At 38.3% G+C, this 18,874-nt stretch overlaps 1 protein-coding gene across 7 annotated transcripts in view; it reads left to right on the forward strand.

The window, feature by feature from the left end:
• LOC140313174 (neurexin-1a-like) overlaps positions 1-18,874 on the forward strand; it is a 228,231-nt gene that overhangs the window by 19,234 nt on the left and 190,123 nt on the right. The gene's annotated exons all lie outside the window — the stretch shown is intronic.

The raw sequence follows: 18,874 nt of genomic DNA on the forward strand, positions 1-18,874 counted from the left end.
AGCAATATGATATTAATTTCTAATTTCAATATAGTCTGCATTTGTTTTGACATTTACTGGGTCATTAGTTCTAGTTTGGAGCAAAGTTCTCCACACCAATTAGCAGCTATTGTGTTATGTTAGATGTTATCTCATATCATGTACATCTGAAGCGCCATCTTAGCAGGTAAGTTTTCAAGCTGACCAGTTGATGCAAGGTGTGAGGAATCATTCTGCGCTGATATATTTGTAATTTTCTGCTGCTACGAGTTTAAAGGCTAATTCATGGTTTCCACATTTGTGTATCCAGATTTGTCTGCATAAACTGCACTTCTCATGAATTAAAAATGGAGCTGAGGGGATCCTCAAGTGATCACACAAAGTGAATGAACTGGACGTGTCCCAAATGCATGTAAGCCAGGGAAACAATACATCAGCACTTAGTCTGAGGACAGGCTGTGGAAGAAGATTTACCCCATTCGACAAATGTACTTTTCACCACAAGAGTATGTCTGTGAGGATACTCAGGTGACTCTAATGCCTATGCCTGAAATGCTCTGAGATTGAATGACTCACTCCTGCAATGTAGTATGTATGAATGGGAAAGGATGTGCGTACCATCAAGTCTGTGTAGATGGATAAGGAAACCATAAATTGGCCTTAAAGCTGTGTGATATATAGGTCTACGTTTATATCCTTCACACACACATACTTGCACATGCAGAGCCATATCTCAGATGATATTACACTGAATATAATTCAGTTCGGTGAAATTTCCTCAAACCATATTCACAGCTTGCCTTGCCTTAAGCTTAGTCTTAATATGACATTTGTAGATTACGTTATGGGGACTGTACATGCTCGCACACTTGCAAAAACACAAAGGAAATCCATTTCTCCATCCTCCAAGGTAAGTGTTATTTCCATAGTCTTTCCTGCTCGTGGTTCGGAAAACGGATGCATACAAGTGGGCTTTTCCATCACATACATATTTCATGTAGAACAAATGTGATTCTTCTTTTTTTTTTTTTAATAACTACTTTTCAATAACTACTTTGGATGGCTTCAAAAACACATTTTTGCTGCGGTCAAGTTTTGATAAATCCTAATTTATTTGTCATTGATTCAGTCCTGTAAATGCAGATTCCCCATCTTACATTGTGATGATATCTGTTGTCTGAAACTTCCATCCATACATGGACAAAATAATTGTTAAGATCATATAACTTGCTGTACGACATGGTTGTTTCAATATTTGTGTTAATTACTGACACTAGTTGAGAAGTCAAATGGTGGACTGTTAGTCCCTTTTTAGACATACATGATACTGTCTGGTGTTTTTAGTCTATATAACAAGGCTTAAGTTTTCACTACACTGTACCAAACTCCCAGCTTGGATGTGGGAGAAGGAAATCCACGGGGAGAAATTGAGATAATGCTGATGAAGCACAAATCTGGCCATGCGTGGCCCACTGCTTCTAATTTGGGCCTTGGTAAGATGTCTCTTGCGTTGTACTCAATACAGTAATGTACTGTGTGGTCACAAACACATTTCCCCAGATGAGTGTTAAAACTGGGCGTGAGGACAGAGCCTGTATTCATTGTCTGCTTTTAGGCTTGTGAGAATATTGTGTATTATGTTAGCCTCCCCAGAGGTCTTCCTGTGTCACGTTAACCACTTGTATGGTTTATCCTCTGTTTGATGGCTAACCCTTTGAGCATGGGCTTGTGTGTGTGTGTGTGTGTGTGTGTGTCTGTGTGTGTGGATATGCTGCTTTCAACTAGAGTACCAGCAGTGGATTCCTAAAACAGTGTTCCCATTCAGCTCTAGAGAGCAGGGCACACAGTAGGATAAGTCATAATACCACTGGCACTGGCACAAATCACTTGGGTATTTAATTGCTGTCATCACAATAAACCGCAATGTGCAATGAGCTTAAGATGAACTACAGGCTGTGCACACAGGCTTACAGGTACAACTGGGCTAGTTCTAAATGTGGATACTTTCTAATGTAATTGCTTTTTACTTTCTAAAGATGGAAATTGTCCCTTTTCATCCTAATGTGCTCATGCCAGGGGTTTTCTATGATGTGAACCTGTGACTGTGCTTGCTTGTTTGTTTGTGCATGATTTGCTCCGTTTAAATGACAAATTAGGTGGATGTTCAGAATGCTGTTTTCCTCTTCTTGTTTATGTCGTGGACAGCTGACATATCAGAGGCTTTTAACTGGATGTCCCAGATTTGTACACTCATACAGTACTACAAATACCTTCCAATGGTAGCTTTCTATCGTGTATGCATGAGCTGACATGGAGAATAAAATATCAAATTATGAAATGTAACAATTTCACAGCTATTATAGGAGTTAACCCGGTGTGAATATTAGTCATGTTCTCACACGTGCAAATTGGCTGTGGTTAGTGAGAATTAACAGTAACACATGCACTGAGCAAATATGTACATATATGTGATTAAGTTTATGTATAAAACCCCACCTGCTTGATGCAGAAACAATCTCATCAACATTTCTTTTGCAAGAAGTACTCTGACTTATTAACATTAGTATGGAATATAAATGTAAATGTATAATAACATAGCATACAAAACAACAGATTATAAAAAAAAAAAAAACATTTGAAAATATTTGCTCATTTGCAGTGTCTCATCTAATCCAGTAAACATGCCTTTAACCTTGAGGGAAGCTGTCTTCGGTGTGCTCACGTTTGTACTTGTTATGGAATGGTAGAGTGATGGATTGTACTTAAGCTGGGATTCCACACAGCTCAGTGAGTAAATGACATTGGCGTGTTTTCAGGTCAGTGAAAAACATTGAAAGAGCTTTGCTTGAAGTATCATAAGCAGAGTTTAACCACCCATTGACTTTAAGACAGCAAAAGTCTTTATTGTCTTAATTTAAGCAAAGTGATGCTCTCTGATTTCTGCAACTCCAGTGGTCATGCTAAAGAGTTCCGACTCTTGTATAAAAAAAGTAGCACTTCTACCATAGATTTATTATCATGTATGAGGAAATTATAAAAGTTTAATTTCAGCCATTCATTCTGCTATCCAGTAGCGTCTCATGAAATACATTGAAGCTGACAGTAGATGTTACTTGATCAGCTATGGCTTTGGATTCGTTGAGACATTTGTTCCCAGAGTGAACACCACAGCAGCTGTACTGTAGGATTCAACCCGTTTTTTACTGGTGACACTCACTTTTTAGTTTCTTAAAGCTAAAAGAAACGTCATTTGGACTTTTTGTACAATACAGGTGCCGTCACAAGGATTGTATACCAGACCTTAGTGGCAGGTTGTCATGTGTGAAATGACCATAACCTCCTAACATAATATTATGTGATGGTGGCACACACTACTTTAAAATTACATGTCAGCATCATATATGGGCAAAGACTTCTGTTCAGATGAGGAAGATGGGGGATGTAAAAGAGGTAACATTTATCAAAGGGTGAATTACTTGCAATCGGGCATCTGGACTCACCTGTCCTAATTCAAAGCAAGAAGCTTTAGCTTTATGATATTTTCAAATACCTACAAGAGCAGCTTAAAATGGGGAATATATTCTTTATTGAAAGAAAAGCAAATGACAATGGAGGCTTTGTTCTGTGAAAAAGATTCTTTTGCTCCTTTCCTGTGTCTTTGGAGGGAGTTTGATGTAACCGACTGGCTCCACTGATCAGCTAGTTGAACCTACATAATGATTGATGTGATAAACAGATGGTTACTCCAATCATCTGCCAAGTATTTTTTCGAAAGTGTTTGGCCTTTTCCAAACACTTTCCAATAACAACTTTCCAGATGGTTCTGTGTACCAAACCGTATGGCTCATCAGGTCAAATATAAACTTTGTCAGGAATCACACTAATGTGTCGTGTTTAAGACATTTAAACGTGCTGCTTCAATGCCATCCCCATGAATACGGAGTTCCGTTGGTCTTTGCACCACCTCAATGTAACAAGAACTAAAAGAAAGAGGTTGCTGTTACAGAGGTTGTGGTTATTTCATGTATTTCTGTGCAACCAGGTTGCATTGGTTCCTCATGGGCTTGCATGAGCATTGGTTGAAATTTCCAACTGGCTTTTTGCCTTTTCATTCACAGTGAACCTAATGACTTTTCGAGGTTACAGTTAAAATGTTTGACTCTTGTTTTGATATGGCAACGTACTTTATAACTACAATAAATATACAGTCGTGCCAGTCAGAAGTAGCACACACTTAAAGCAATGGAAAGATTTTGAACAGCATCCTTATGCATTTTCAGAATAATAGTTTTGTAGTTTTAAGATGTGCAACAAGTTCTTTTGAATAATGTGAAAGCAGCATGTCAGGGTGCAACTTGTCAAAACTTGTCTGCCTTCTTTGTCTGACAGGTAACAAAATAGCATGCAGTGAGCATTGAATCAGCGACAGATGTTGCTTTTGTAGCTTCACAGGAAACCTGGAAAACTGTCAGTGAAATTCTTTCAGCTCCACCGACTCCCACAGGATTACAGTTGCTAAGCTTTAACCCCAAACATTAAGTATATCTATGCTTGGAGCCTTTTTCTTTAACCTTAATGGCTAATAATATGGTCACAATTATGAAAAGCAAGCTGTTCTTTATGGCACTTTAAGGTGGCTCATTTCTGAAGGTCTTCATTCACACCTCTACAGGAGGCCACTCACACAGTTGATAACACCTTACAGTAAGTGGTCATCTGCACTCTAATTATGTTTAATGTCAGTGGAAGTGCTATGTGAGAAGCTGACACAGACTTTAAAAAAAAAAACTCAACTGGGTTCATTTGTTGGACATGGCATGTATAGACATCCTGATATTTTTTTTCTTTTCCAAAAATTGTTTTAAATGAATAGGTTAAGTTAGTTTACTCCTATGTTTTATAACTTAAAAGACTAAAGTAAGAAAGGTTGACAGAAGTAAAATCAGTGCATACAGAAAGGAATCAGACATACACATTTCTGTGTTGCATCACAGTTTGTTACAATGAAACAACTCGCAGAGAAACACAAGCAAAAATGTGGCATTACCTGGCAAGTGCTCAGCTTCAGATTTAATGTCTCAGCAACCTTTTTTCCCCATTATTTTCAGAATCTTTGTTGAAGTGTCTCAGCTTTACCTTCATTTTTGTAGGCTTAAGCAAATAATCCAGCTCACTGACCTAATTTTCAAAGCTCATCCTTTTGCAAAACAGTCAATGGAAAGAAAGCAGTTTCCTTCCTGAAATATTGAATCGAATCCTTATCTCATAATTCAAATGGAAGAAGATGCTGTTTTACACTTTAATCACTCTCATTAGCAGCAGGCAACAGATGTTCAAGGGCTGCTCCTAAGATGTGTTGTTGCTACTTCTGGAAAGAAGTGACTACAACAGAATCATTGAATGTGGCAGATCGACAAAGAATGTCACTGAAATTCTGTCAAACGTCATTTCACACATAATTATTAATGTTTCCTCAGAACAATAGTGTGAAAAGCTAAATCAATGCTGGGTTGTATGTGGGTTAGCTGTTACCATGATAATGATAAGTGATGATAGCCTTTATGATATACAGAACAGATACGATGAGATATAATATAATTGAGAGAAACAGTTTAAGACACATCTAACATTGTCACCACTGGAAATTCCTGAGTGGTTTACATTCTTTTGACTAAAGGCAAATAGAGTTTTTTATAGAAAAAAATGGTATGATGCACACTATGAGCTGACACTTTTCTTTTCAAATTTTGGGACCTGCAGTGACATTATTTCTTTAACAACTGAATAATTGTGCCTGTCTGAACACATATTTTGTCCCTTTTTATATTCCCATTGTTTATCAGAATACAGCCTTGTCCAGGCTCTGGAACAATGACAACTTTGAACTGATATGGGTTGGGTTTAATATGACAAAACAGCATAGAAGCGCTCCATTGAGGCACATCGTTTGTTGTTTTGCCGCTCTAATTGGTTGTTGATCTATCCAAAAGTGTCCTGAGATTTCAGCTTATCTATGTCATCTGATTTGCTTTCAGATCAGAAACATAAGATGCAGTCAGACTAACGCAAAATACAGCATGGTTAAAAAAGTGTTTTGATGTATGCCAGAGATTTGCACTGCCACAAGACTGAACCTCTGTAAAGCTGTATTTAGCCTCTTTGGGTATCTCCATGTTGACTTTCTTTGTCTAATTTAGGCCTGGTTTCTTTGTTTCTATGTTGGATTTAACTTCACATGAGTCTCAAATAAATACTAAGATCTTTTAAGCAATTAGTTATTCACATTCAGACATTATTTCTGATGTTAGGTCAGAATCGACCTCTTCAGTGCCTGCAGTGACCATCTTACCCATTACCCTGAGCCATCAGTGTTTGTTGAAACCAAGGTAATTGAAGCTGATGGGTCACGGGGGCAATTTCCATTGCAACAAAGATGATGAAAACGATGCAATGCAGAGAAATAAAGCCTGCGATTGCCTGGAGTGAGATTTGTGTATCTTGACGTGGCAGATTGGCAAGACTGCACTAAACCTCGGCAGAGTAGTACATTACCAAAGATTGTGCTCCTGAGGGGGGATGCAGCAAGACACAGAGACAGAGTGAAGGACTTAAAGCAGACACAGAGATGCATTTAAATACTGAGCAAAAGGAAATGGGCAGAGAAAGGCAAAGGAGCAATATGTGCAAAGAGGAAGCGTGATAAAGTGGGATTATAAAGCAAAGACATGCGATTATAATAGACACAGAAGGAAAATATAATAATGAAGGAACAAATAAAACACTCAAAGTGTTGCCTGAAGTCAAATGGAAAAGTAAACATTCTTGAGGAAAATTAGGTTTCTTTATTCATAGCAAACATTCATTTTCATAGTCAGACCTGTCTGCCTGGTTGCTTTCTTGATAGACATGTTTTGCATTTTTGTGCCAGTCTCAGCTTCATCACCAGCATTCTCAAATCAAATATGCAGTATCTTCAAATCACTGAATTGTCAAAACAGACTGTTTTTGCGAGGTTGGAGGGCTTCAGTAACCTGTCTTTCTTCTAGATCATCAGTGTTAACAAAATCCATTTGCACACTCTGGTTATCAGTGCCTTCCCAAAGAATATTTGCTTTAAAGATGACAAGCTTGTCATTTTTTTTCCTAACCTAAAGAAAGGGAGAAGGAGAATGTAGAATAAAAAGGTTGAATCAATACAAACATGGCTCATCTGGCTCCCCAGGTAGAGTGGAAGGAGATCTGCTCCAGATCAATATTGCTGGTCGATGGCAGTGAGAGACTGCAGTGATGAAAAACTCCATTTCTTGGCCCATAGAAGGAAGTGGATGAATTGCAGCAGAAAATAGAGCAACGGTAGATACCTATACCTAGGGTGTAGACTGTGAAATGCATCCTTTGCATGTCAGTATGTTTAGTTATAGATGAGCTTTGAGATCATGGATTATGGTCCACTCACTGGCCCCTTACTGACAAAATGCTGTCAATTGTTTTAATGACATACTGTATGTAGTTTGAAACCTCATTCTTCTTTGCAATAGGTATTAAATTTATGAGATGAGATTTCATTGTAGTAGTGCCTCCCTCCAGCATATATGCTTCATTCATCCTACCCTATCACACCTAGAGTCAAGTTAACTTCAAAACGTGCTATTCTCCAGACATGTTTTCAAAAGAAATCCAGTGTGGCTATGAAGGGAAATGCAGCGATAATGGATATGTTTTTTATGGTATTCACATTAAGCTTAACCAAATTACAGATATTTGGATATGGGAAATAGCCTCAAACCTCATTGTTTTAGATCAGCATCTGATCAAACAATAATCAAGTCATGACACATGCAGCTAAACACAACTTTGAAAGGTTTGAATGAGTCTTCATTTGGAAGTGTTTCTCTCACTAGGTGTAACTAAATCCATGTGTGATGGTTGGAGCGTACAAATATTAAACAAGCAATCAAAAAACTGTCATATCAATACACTGTAAATAATTTCAGTGTAAATTAATTGTGAAATACTTGGCAGCAGACACACCAGCATTCTGCTGTTACCTTGCACTGCCTATATTAATTTCAGTATATCTATGTAGTGCTATTTCATATGAAAAGTCATCATTGGGTTGTATAAAGGGAAATTAAAGGAGTTGTTGCAGAAGCTAAGTCTTCCCTAAATCAAGTTTGCTCAGCAGTTTATTTTGTGCGGCTCAATCCAGCATCTCTTTGGAAGCAGAACACTTTGCATATATCCATATATCCATATATCAATAGGGTTATCGTTATCAATCCAGCAATCTACTCAACTCAGTTATAGAGGTTGTGTATGGGCCTGCATGACAGAAAATATTGTTTTGTCTTTGGTAAACTAACCCCAATAGGTATTCATTTACAGTACATGTGACATATGTAAATTTAAACATTATTCATCATTAAGGATCAAGAAAAGCTTTAGTAACTTCAAGGAGCAATTTGTTGAAAAGCCAGCAGTACAAAAGGGCCATCAAACAAGATTATTATTATTATGATTATTCTGAAATATAGTAAGATACTTTTGTAAATACACACAATATATAGTAATCTGTAAATAGTAAACTTTGTAGGAATCATTCAATTCAAAGATAAAGATACACAAATAAACACCACCATAAATACACTCATCTAAATGTGTGTGTATATATATATATATATATATATATATATATATACATATATATCCCTAGTTACCTATAAAATTGTAAAATATTTTTCTACCTCTTCTTGTGAAATGATTGTAACGATGTGATTCATTCTTGATAGATAAAGTTTTACCTGGGTAACTGGGACTCAGTATGTAATCACTGCAATTGGTCAAAGGTGATTATTGATGTGTATAAATAGGAATAAAAAGAGGAATGTGTCTGACAATAAAATTATTCAAACTTTATGGGCAACAGTATATATATATATTATTGGGATCCCACAGCTAAATTCCCCCTTGGCAATTTTGCCAATTACAAATCCTTAGGAGAACACAAGGAAGTCAGCCACAACCAACTTCCTACAAAGACTAGATTGGACAGTGAGCAGAAAGAGAAAGGATGGGGTTTAGTGAGCATCAGAGCCACTATCCAGGATGATGCAACAAATATCCAAGAATACATCCAGAAGATGAACCCCCCCAGTGATCAATCACTAAGTGAGTGTCTCAGGCAGCAGAAATGCTGCAAGCGGGGAGGAAGAGGAGGAACCATCATGAAATGATAAGTCTCTGTACCATTGACAGACTGAAGACAGGCTGATATCGAGACGTCCTATCAGTGTCAGTGGTTAAAAAAGGCTGGTTTGAAAGACATTATGAAGACACCAATCATGGCAGCACAAGAACAGGCTCAGAGCACAAGAGGAATAGAATCCGGAGTCTGCAAGACAAGGCCCGAAGTGCAGGCTGTGCAAAGAGGCCTCTAAGATGCAACAGCTACGGCATACATGCAACAATATAACCAAGTGGCAGAAATAGTGTACAGGAATATCTGTGCCAAGTATGGGTTGTAAGTCCCAAAGTCAAAATGGGATACCTCCAATGGTAGAGGACAATGATAGAGCTAAGATCCTGTAGGACTGCCAGATCCAGACTGATAGCAGCCAATGGCTAACCAACTGTACATTGAGGTGGTCGAGACACTACAGAAGAAGGCAGGAGTGATAGATTCCAAGTGACAGGAACATCAGGAAGAAGGAACATGAAAAGTTTTAAAGATACCAAGGGCTGAAGCAGGAAGTTGAAAAGATGTTGGAATTGAAGGAAGCAGCAGTATGGTAATCTGAGCATTGGGGGCCGTCATCCCTGCCATATATAGTGTCTTAGAAATACACCTGCCCCTCTATTACAGGCATTACAACTAAGTCTGCGAGTGTACATGAACGGGGTCGGGGAGAAGCGCTGAGTGCAGAAGAAGAGGCTTGTTTGTGTTTTATCAAAGTTGTGAAACCAAAGATAATTCTCCTGAACATCATTTTACATTAAGTGATTCAGTGATGAAGTTCAATCCACCAACTGCTTTTTCTTTTGACAAGCCTGGAGAGTGGCCAGACTGGAGGCAACACTTCGTGAGATTCAGGATGGCCACTAAGCTAAATAAAGAAGATGGCGCAGTGTAGGTGAGCAGTTTGATTTACGCGATGGGAAGCGAGGCAGAGAATGCCTTCTGCTCATTTACATTCATGGCAGAGAAAGGACAGAGATAACTTTGACACAGTGCTTGCAAAGTTTGACAACTACTTTGGGCCAAAAAGGAATGTTATTCACAAGCGTGCATTCTTCCATTAATGTGTGCAGAGACCGCGGGAGAGTGTGAAGATGCTGTATTAACTGTCTGAACTCTGATTTCGGGGCTTCACATGACGAGAACATACATGACTGCATCATCGAATATTAGACAAAGATGTTTCACGGAAGCTGCAACTCACAAAGGAGTTAAGACTGCCACTGACCATGGCAAGACATAAGAAAGACGAAAACTGCCCAGCTTAAAAATCAGTGTGTAACACATGTAAAAGGATTGGACATTAGAGTAGAGAATGCAGGAGCAGGAAAAGTGTGAGGGAGGTCCCTAAGAAACCAGAACAGCGGCAGTCATCCTTTCTGGGAGCTGTGGAAAAAGCAGACGGGTCATCAGCACAGTGATGGATAAAATCAGAGCAAAGACAGTCTGCAGTCTGTGATGAAGCTAATAAAGACAGGATTCCTCGAACATTTAAGACGCGTAACCATGAAAGCAAGAGCATATGTCCACATGAAAACAGAGCTGTCAGAACACAGTGGACTTGTACTCAGGGGCAGCAGGATTATGGTGCCACAGACAATCTTCATGAAGGACACCAAGGCTGTTTAAAATGGAGGGAGAGAGCATGCTTTTTGGTGTGGTGGCCTGGACTCTCTGCTGATATAAAAAGGGTTGTGACATCATGCCAGGTGTGCTGTGAATTGAAAGAGCACAACAGAAGGAACCTCTCATCTCTACTTTTCTCCCAGAGAGACTATGGAGGGGGATTGGAACGGACCTCTGTTAGCACAATCGGTAAAACTTTTTTGGTAATCTCAGACTATTATTCCAGATTCATTGTGATATTATACCTGCCAACAACGACATATGCCCAAGGCATTCACAGACTGAAAACTGTCTTTGCCAGATTTGACATGCCAGACGAGGCAATGAGCAATAACGGCCCACTGTTCTCAAGTTCAGAGTTTAAAGAGTTTTCAAAGCAGCTGGATTTCAAACATATTATTTGAGCCCTCATCACCCACAAGGAAATGGACATTACAGAGAGAGCAGTGCAAACAGCAAAGAAATTCCTCAAGCAACCGGAAAGGGGTGGCTCTAATGGCCTATAGGTCCACCCCCTGCTCCACCACTGAATTCAGCCTGAGTTGTTGATGGGGAGGAAAATAAGAACCACACTCCCAACACTGGAGAATAACCTCCTCCCAAAAAGGCCAAAGGGATCTGTTGTGAGAGAAAAGGACAGGAGGGAGAAATATAAACAGGCTCTCTACTACAACTGCAGGCATAGAGCCAGGTCACTGCTTGTCCTACGTGCCGGAGACACTGTACTTTCCAAATTGGATCATGAAAAGCAGTGGTCTCTGCCAGCAGTGATCTCCTGTGAGACCACTGCTCCAAGATCCTTCATCATCAGGACACAGCCCCCCCAGCAGTGTCTAGTGAAGAAACAGGGACTCTAAAGAGACAGTCAGACTTTCCCAGAATTCAGAGGGAAATCAGCATATAAGTTATGCGCACACTCATGAAAATGCTTATTTCAATGTTATATTCTGTTATAACATCTGTTATAACATAGATATACATATATGCATACATAAAAAGGAGGAGATGTCATAAATAGTGTCTTAGAAATAGCCCTGCCCGTCTATTACAGACTGAGTCTGCAAGTGTACATGAACAGGGTTGGGGGAGAAGCAGACGGAGTTGCTTGTTTGTGTTCCAAGTTTCATTAGAGTTGTGAAACCAAAGTCCCCCCCAAACATAATTTTACAACTCCCAAATTGGGAAAGTGACTCCAGCAGATCCCAGGAACAGAAGAGGATCCTAAAGTGTCCAGGCTTGTGGTAGAAGACCCGAATTTGAATGAGGGAGTACTGCCCACAAGAAGGGCAAGCGTATAGATTTTCTACATATGTATATATATATATATATATATATATATATATATATATATATATATATATATGTATGTGTGTGTGCGTGTGTATTTGTGTGTTTGTGTAATGTGTTTTATTTTACTTTTTCTTTATTTTTTGTCCAACTAACACAAAAGTGAATGCCTTTTCAGTGATGCATAGCGAGGAAATGGCTGGGCTCCATGTGGGAAATTGAATAGTCCATTTCCAATCGAGTGTGCCCTGGAAAATCCATGGGGGTCAGTGGCAATTTGTCTCAGGAGGTCTACACAGAGAGTCATTATACTCAAGACCAACGTGTCTCGAGGGACAAAGCCATTCTTTAGAGTGAAACTTGTATTTCTTTTTGATATACCAAATATTTCCCTTCTCTCCTTGTGCTTCCCCTCTCAAATAGGTGAGAGGGTTTTTCTACCCATTAAGAAATGCAGCATTTGAGTTTCAAGTTGCATGCCTGCATGATAATGAGCACAATACCACACTTTTCACTATGAAAGTGAAGTAGCTTCTCATTACAGTAGCATCTCTTTCTGAGTACCTTGTCTTTGTTGAACAAATTGCTCATGTCTCTTGTTTAATTATACGCAAAGTGCCATATCTATTCCTCTCCACCATGGTTCAGATTACAAGTGTCATGAATTTTAATGGGCAAACTGTGCTGTTATCAATCATTATAGTTTGCTCGTGTTTCAGCCAGTGGAAAGCGACTTTAAGACAAATCTTTTCTGACAGATAAACCTGAGATGCTGCCACATGACTCAATTTTTTTTCATGCTGCGGTTAACCATATGTGCTTAGTGTAATTGAAACTTGTGGCAGTGGTTTCCTGTTAGAAAGTCACTTAATGACACTGAAAAATTGGCCGCTCATCAGGAGCCAGAACACAGCAATTCTTTTGGAGTGAATAGATAAAGTATGTAATTGCTCAAGCATGATCTTGGGCAAAGATTGTGTTGTCATTGATGAGCCTAAAAGTTAGTGAAAGCGTTGTTGTTTATGTAGTGACAGTGATGCTTCCTTCTCCATTTAGAGCCTTGAAAATGGTGACTAACAAATGATGCTCCTGTCAAGAATCTTCAGCAGTGTTTAAGCTGCTTCTACAATTGAGCATACAAAATAAGAAAAAAAAAATGTATGGTTGGTTTATTGTTTGCTCTCTTGAATTGATATTCACGTCTGAAATGATGATCCTTGATTTTGTTTTGATGATTAGTCAGGTGTTAATCCTATTGAACCAGACAAGATGCAAATCCTAATTTCTAAGGCCACTTGATAAAGATGTTGGTCTCAACTCAGCAACACCTTTCACTGTTCAGGCTTTATGTGGTGTCATTCAATGTTTACTGAAATTGGTGCTTCATATTTTAGAGCAAGAGGTTTATATTTAGAAACCATCTTACTTTACCTGTCTGTCTGTCTCTAGTGCCTGTCTAAAGAAATGTTTTTCACCGTGAGTGAAGTATATTCAGCTGGCTCTGTGAAAGTCATTTTCCATCCTCTCTCATTCCCTGCCTCTGCTTTTTTCACCTCCCCGACCCTCAGATTTAAATCACCTGTGCTTTGCCCACACATCCATAGAGAGAGGCAGTCTGAGATGACATGACCGCTCTTGATCCATCGCAGTTGCATCAATGAGTTTTCCGGTATCAGTGCATTTTTGTTTGGCTTGTGGATGACATCCAGAGCACAATCAAAAGGCAGCACTATGACAATTTTCATTTAATCGTTGTCAGAGGTGTTCAGAGGAGATGGTGATAGCTTATCAACCTGGAATTCAGAAAGTATAATGCTTGAAATTTGTTTTTAAGGATACCAGAAAATGAATCTGACCAAGAACCTCCACATACTACAGTGTGCACACCAACAGAGCTGGAAGTTGTCACTGACAGTGTAGCCCAGCCCTGGTTTATCATCAATTTAACTCATTTACAAAATCAACATTGTGTCATAGTTTAAAACTTCTAATTGAGTCAATGAATACTTCCCAAAAAAGTTTAATACAGGAACAAATCAAGTATCAGATAAGAAGTGCAGTCATTCTGTCATAGACTTTAATAGTCTGACTCTTTTTTTTTTTTTTGCGTTCAGTGGCATTGCCACTGCTGGACATTTTAAGGGACTACTACAATGGCTCAAATGCTTAGACCAAGGAGATGAGGTCTAATCTTTTATATTTAGTCCATGAAAGTCCAAATGTAGAGTCTGTTGGCATAAGGATTCTTGCATTCGAGATTGGTTGTTGATTTTAGGAAATATAATTGTCCATAATCTCTAGCCAACAAACTAAAAATGATCCAATATACTGTAAACTCATTCCATATTGTAAAAAACAACTTTCTATCTATCTATTGTTTGAAATGTACGTGGTGACAAAATGGCATTTATCAAAACATTATCAAGGGAATACAAACAGCAAACTTTTGATAATGAGCAAAGTTAGGCTGTCGTGACATCAGATTTTCCCAAAACAACTTTCATTCACTATAATGTTACAATGACATCAGTAAGAAACTTGAACTAGTGCGCCTCTGTGTTTTTATCTTTTTCCTGTCGCCTTTTCTGTTAGTAATTCAAATAGGAGGTAAGGAACTGTAAAACATACCAATGCAAATTGAGGAAAAAAGAAGAAAATAATAATCAGCAATTGATAATGACCTTATTTTATCAGTTGAGATCAAATTACAATATTCTAATGAATGTACTAACGTCGTGCTGTTGATATTTTATGTGTTAGAAATCACAGTTTTAGTCGATATAAATGCAGCATTGCAAAACACTTTTTAAGATTCGGGGTTAATTAATTTTAATATGCTGAAACATCGTCTAATTTGTTTCGTGTGTCTTGTTAATAGAATGAACAGCTGAAGGTGTAACAAAGTATGGATTCCTTCTCAGTATGAAATGGGCGATTTTATCATTGCCTCCTTTTGTCTCCAGCACCTCTCATAGATTAATTTCTTCCCTTTTACGCTTGAATGATCCATCATCTTTTTGTCTGCTCTCTATCACTGTATTAGATATATTTTGCACAGGTCCTTTCAGAATTTCCCACTACAGCGACATGAGAAATAATATGCTGTTCTGTGGCTTCACGTGTCTCAGTATTTTGAGGCAAAAGATGAAATAATTGAAAGAGAAAGAGAAAAAAAAAGAAAAACAACTATTTACTCTTAGTCTGAATAGATCTGACCAATTACTGAGAGTGTGAGAGAGAATAGCTGGACCCTGATGTCAGTATAACAGTATAATTTAGTTAAAATTTCTTTCACACCTCTGCTCCAAATTTATCCGTGATAAATTTGAAAAAGTTACAATGATTGTGTTAAAATGAATATTTTCAGTGAGATATTAAGTATGACCTCATCTGCGTGTTTGAGAGGTAGGAGCTACTGCTAAAATAAAAAAAAACAACAGGAGTTCTTATCATTATTAGCACTTGATACACTCTGCTGGCTTTGGGGAATGACATTATGAAGTTTAAATACACAGTATTGCTCTCAGGTGGCCTGGCTGAGGCCATAATTCCCTGTCTCTGAGCTATGGTGAAGGTCACCAGGGAGCTGTCAAAACGTCCATATTCCCATGAACATGCTACCACAGCATGGCTCCAAGGGATTAAAGTAGCTGTCTGAATGAAGCCAACCTGGATCATTAGTTTTCATTTTTGTTCATAGTCAGCTTGTATTTTGCATTGGCCTTTATAATTTTGTGCTTGTGGGAATGGGCCATATTTTCATGAGTCAGAGAACTTGGGATAACGGTGCGGGGAGACTTTTAACACCCCCCCACCGACAAGTTAAATAGAATTTACGGATGACATCATTCTCCACCACTGAGACTGACCGGGACCGGGAGTGAAATTACATTCTTTAAAACGGGTCAGTCTTTGATGGTCTGAAGACTGACCGAATCAGATGTGAGTGCAGCGCATTGTGTATTGATGATTATCTTACAAATCCTTATCTCTTAACTCTGCTACAAAGAGTTTGTTGAGAAGTATATAGTGCTCAGCAAGAGAAGCAGCCAGAGTCCACTGGTGTCACGGCAGTTTTTTTTATTTTTATCAAAGCTACAAAAAGACATGGTTTTACTTAAAAATAGAGGACATCAGACTCTATCAGTTAGATATGTTGAGGGGACATCCCATCCACACTTTTTTTCCCCTCTAGTTTCTAAAATTGATTTCTAGCTTTTAGAATAGCCACTTCACCCATTTGAAGTAAAATAATCAAAGCTCGATACACAGTTACCTGCTTCACAACAGCAAAAGTGTGCTCTGATCAAGAACACCCCTCTGTTTTCTGATTTCTTTGCTTTGCAGTTAAACTTTCAGAGAAATCAAGGTAGAACTCGTAAATCTGGCACAAGTAATTTAACACTGAACAAGGATACTGTTCACATCTTACAGTACGACCATGCTGTAAGTGCATTAGCGTTGGATATGAATACACATCTCAAACATTTGATCAATAAGTGATCGCGACAAGGTCAGAAACAAGTATCAAGGGAAGTAATGATCCTCTTGCTTATGTTAGAATCCTGTATGCTGACCTAGTTTTACACCAGTGGAGAATCATGGCATTAAACAATTAATAACTCACTGTTTTATTTAACAGCCAGCAAGTGCATGATTATACTGGGACGCACTTGTGTCTTTTCCTTTTTTGATTAAAAGCATGCACATCGTTGTAAACTGTTTCTTCAGTTTCTTTTCAACAGTTTCGAATCCCTCATTTTTGTGCAGAATATTGGAAATTTAAAACTTAAACTATGACATTTGACAGTTTTTACTCTAAATAATATGATGCCTCACAATTTATCATACATAAATCATGTTCACACTGATGTAGATGTATTTTTATAAAAAAAAACTACACTACATTTGTCATCATCACTCATATTTCTCTAGATACAACAGGTATGTGACATTTAGTGTCACCATCACTCATAGCAGTGGGTAAGCTTTAGCATCAATTTTCTACGTGACAGGTAATTATTGTGAAACTATGTATTATTTTGTCATTTCCAGCCAGCTGGACTGACACTAATTAGTTATTTAAGCCAAAATAAACCTAAAACATGAAATACCTGCACTCACTGTAGTACAATAGTCCAGTTTAATAGTGGACAAAGTTCAGAGCAGATGTGTTTCAGTCATAAGACATCTTCAACTATGGCTGAAACATGCCCATTTTTAATTTTGCCCACTATTAAACTGCACTACTGTACTACAGTGAGTGCAGGTATTTCACATGGTTTAACCTTTAATAAGTATATGTACCAAAAGTTCATCATTTTATCAAAAAAAATATTTGTGTGCTGCCTATCTCTCCTATGTACTCACGCCATTAACCGTAACCAAGTAGTGGTACCTAAACCTAACCAAACAGGCAGTGAAATGTAAATGAAAGCAAGTTGAAAAGTAAGTGTTTTAAACAGATTTCAGATTCTGGTTTTCATGAGTTACTAAGGATGGGAATCGAGATGTCACTCTTGCCTGCATTCAAAACTTTAGAGCCCTGTAACGTAAAGCTTCCAGGTCCTGTTGAACTTTTAGTTGACGAGGACTGCAAGAGCGAGGCAGGCTCCCGCATACCTGTAGCTACCCCTTTCATCGAGGCAGGGAAAAGTGAAATGACAGAGGCGAAAATAGATAAAAAGTTGGTGCATACTTGAAATTAAAGAGTTACTGCAACCAAAGCCAGTTGTACTATATTTGTACTATATGTAACTGGATGAAAATCTGTAAGAGAACCGATAAGGAACCGAATCGATAAACAATTTCGATAATGGAACCGGAATTGCTAAATTCTTAACAATTCCCATCCCTATGAGTTACACAATGTTCATATTAATGAGAAACCAGCGACTTGACAAACTGGCAGTGTCTGAACATCCGTTTGCTGAAAAGTGTATTTATTGCTGTTCAATAAATACATTTCTATGACATTGTCCATGATCTTTATTGTTTTGGTTGTAAAAAAACTGTGCATGTAACATTTAGCAGTACAGAAGATACATTTGCTGTTAAGGTATAATTCAGAGGCACTGCCAGTGACTAGAATAGGCCTGTAGATAAGAGCTGAGGATGCCTTGCACATCATTAAGTGTGAAATATAACAACTCGCCCCTGAGCTGCCTACTGTTCCCCTGGAGAAATGACAGCCAGATAGAGCTTTGCACAATTACGGCTGCAAGAAGCAGAGCCCTACCTTGCCCACATTACTTCATTTTGATGCAGCTTTGAAAGGGAGTACAAAACAAAAGAACAGTGCAGTTCAAATTCTGTTTGTCTTCTTGTTGCAAAGCCTGATTGTGGTTTTTCTTTCCTCCAACAACATAGAACACTGCATCGATTTTTTTTCAGACATAGCAGCAAAACTCTTATTTTATTTATTCATTTAACTGTACTTACATGCATGACCCAAAGCGTGTTGTTATCACTTCAGTGATTGTGAGTTGGGCTTAAAAACATTCGGTGACCTACAATTCAATACAAAATCTGAGAGAATCCTGTGTGAAGCAATCTGCTGCTCTGCTAATGTGCTTTTCGAGCAGTCTATACATAGTGTTAACCTCTCCTTATACAGATCAAATATGCAATACGTACACAAAGTGTACTTTGAGGCAAATTAACAGTAAAATTATATCCAAGTACTCCCTGGAAAGAGATAAAGAATATATTACATTACCAATGACGATGCAGCTCTAGAAAACAGGG

This window comes from Leuresthes tenuis, unplaced genomic scaffold (genome assembly GCF_036924035.1).
Source record: "Leuresthes tenuis unplaced genomic scaffold, fLeuTen1.0.hap1 SCAF_8, whole genome shotgun sequence".
NCBI lineage: Eukaryota > Metazoa > Chordata > Actinopteri > Atheriniformes > Atherinopsidae > Leuresthes > Leuresthes tenuis.